The sequence below is a fragment of the Vigna radiata genome, chromosome 1 (assembly GCF_000741045.1).
Source record: "Vigna radiata var. radiata cultivar VC1973A chromosome 1, Vradiata_ver6, whole genome shotgun sequence".
NCBI classification, from domain to species: Eukaryota; Viridiplantae; Streptophyta; class Magnoliopsida; order Fabales; family Fabaceae; genus Vigna; species Vigna radiata.
In genome coordinates this window covers 31134639-31137653 of record NC_028351.1, presented here as the reverse complement: position 1 = coordinate 31137653, position 3015 = coordinate 31134639, and positions in this window count along the sequence as shown.

The window sequence follows — 3015 nt, the reverse complement described above, 5'->3', positions numbered from 1 at the left end:
ATAGTATTTAACATGGAGGATCGATATGCTTAGAAGTAGTTAAGGTTGTGATTAACTAATGTTGTAGAATCTGATTGCAGTAGTATCTCTTATTAGAAGTTGTTTATATGCTTCATATCAGTATAACTTAGACAACTAACTAATGTAAATGATTAAAATTTTTATATTGTATTGATTGAATGATATAGATATAATATATAATTTAATTGAAAAAAGTTCAAAAATTAAATTCTAATTTTTAATTTTAATTTAATGTATAAATGTTATAATCTTCTCATATTATCAAATAAAAAATATTAATTAATTAATTAAAATTTTAAAAAATATTTTCAGAATTAAATCTATCTTAATATATATTAAAAAAAAGGATTGGGAGACCAACCAAGTCTCACTCAATTTTGAATTGAGAGGAATCATTCTGTTATGTGGAAAACGAGCAATAAAATGATAATAAGAAAGAGTTAGATTTAAGGACTAAGCTATAAACAAAGTATTTAGAAAAGGGAAATAACATCACTTCCTCAATCCCAAATGAGTTCAACAATCGTTACAAAATAAAAATAGACAAGAAAGAAACTTTTAAAGAAAATAAATGTGATAAAACCTTCTTCAATTATCTTTCTCCAAATCTAAGTGAAGTAAAATAATTCCATTTCCTCTGCCAAAAATAAAACAAATAATTAATTTCGCCAAAAGTAAAAACAACAAAACCTATATAATAAATACTGAATGACAAATTAAAATTTGATGTTATTGATTTTTTTCACTAAATAATACCTTGATAACCAGTAACAATAAATATGATGTATTAATATAAAAACATATATTGTATATACAATCGTTTATGTTTATACAAATGTTGGCTTTAAATGTGTTTTTTTAGATTTGAAATACATTCTGATTTTTATTTGGTATGTAATAAAAAATTACTTTTTGTTTCCTATCTCTTTTTTATATATTTTCTTGTTCGGTTAAGTATTTTCTGAAATATTTATTGATTTTCTATATGTTCAAGATATTTATTTTTTGGCAAATCTTTTCTACTAAATGGTGATATGTGAATTAGCAAACTAACTAATAACCATCGTGAAATAAAAAATAAGAAAAACAAAGATAAAAGCAATATTATGGATGAATACACGTGGAGAGAAAAACATGTTTAAATCTAAAATCTTTTAGTTACTTTTTGTGATTTTTTGAGATTCTATTTACAATAATAATATGATGGATGATTATTTATATATTGATAGTTAAAAAAACGGCAATTTACCATAAAAATGCCTTCATCTTAATATCACATAGTTAACATTGTTTATTAAAACAACAACAATAATAATAATAATAATAATAATAATAATAATAATAATAATAAAGAAAAAAATATTAAGTTTGTAACATAAGGTTAAAATATATTACCTGCTATGTTGTGCAATCTCTTCAAAACTTTCACTATTGTCATGACATAAAGAGCCTCTCCCAAATTGTTTAAGAACTTGAAATATGCATGACGCCAAGAAGGTATTATTAAGATTGAGCCAAACACTCCCCAAAAGCTTATAACAAATCCAATTGTCATACTTATATAATATTCACGATTGAAAATCAAATTGTCATCCTCTTGAAATTTAANNATTGGTCCTTGTCTTGCCACTCCATCAATGCACAATTTCTTTAATGGTGGTCCACAGAGATCAACATTATCTTCATATTTTGATGCATCGAAACTCTGTAATTGTGTGCCAGTTGGAATTTTTCCAGATAAATAATTATGTGACAAATCTAACATAGTGAGTCGATCAATTTCAGCAAGACTTGAAGGAATAGAACCAACAAGTTGGTTGTGTGACAAATCAAGAAATTCAAGTGATGATAAGTCTCCAACATTTAAAGGAATTTTCCCTGTCAATTGGTTTCTGGATAAATTCAATGAAACCAATCCAAATAAACCCTCTATTTCTTTTGGAATTTCTCCTGATAATTGATTGCTTGAGAGATCGATGCTATTTAAAAGTGACAATCCCATGTCTGTGAACATTTGTTTTGAACCTTTCCACATCAAGAATGCATTCAAATNNTATGAANAGTNACCCTTAATAGAACTGGTGTTGACCGAATATCGATGACCCCAATGAAAATCTCTCAAAGAAGACATTTGCACCATTGAGGAAAAATTTTGTACGCATTTAGGAATTTCTCCAGATAGGTTGTTTAGCGAGAGATCTAAGAGTTGAATTCTTCTTAGATAACAAACTTGCCATGGTAAATTTCCAGAGATATAATTGTTTCTTAAGCTTAAAAATTGCAACTCTGGTAATTCGTTCCTGATCCAATTTGGAATAGATCCTGATAATCTATTTTCTGATATGTCTATCATCACTAACTTCGTGCAATTCTTCAATATGGAAGGGATCATACCTGTTAAATTATTGCTTCTCAATAACAAAACTTGAAGTTCAAGGAGTGATCCCATTGAAGAAGGAATCTCTCCTAAAAACTTGTTTTGACTCATATTTAAGTAAGCCAATGACTTCAAATGGGTCCAACAGTCCGGAATTTGTCCAGAAAACTTATTATTTGAAAGGTCTAATTGGTATAAGTATTCAGCGACACCACTAGAGCATAAAAATGAAAAAGAATTTGTGAATTTATTGTTTGATAGATCAAGAATTATTGAGCCACGTAAAAATGGCGGAACATGACCTTCAAAATGATTTGATGCAAGACTAAGAGAAGAATAATGATTCTCTATTGGCAAATTTGGAATCGTACCTTGTAAATTATTACATGAAATATCAATACTCATCCAATTTGACAATCCAAATTTGGTCCAGAACCATTTTGGAACAGTACCTGATATTCCATTATTTGAAATGTCAAGGGATTGAAATACATTTTGTTTCTCTAGCCATTTGGGAAATAATGAACCAAGCTTGCAAGACCTCAAGCCAATATTAACCAATTGAAAAGTTGAAGCCCAATTTTGAGTAACGTCTAATGTCAGTAAGTTAGCTGACA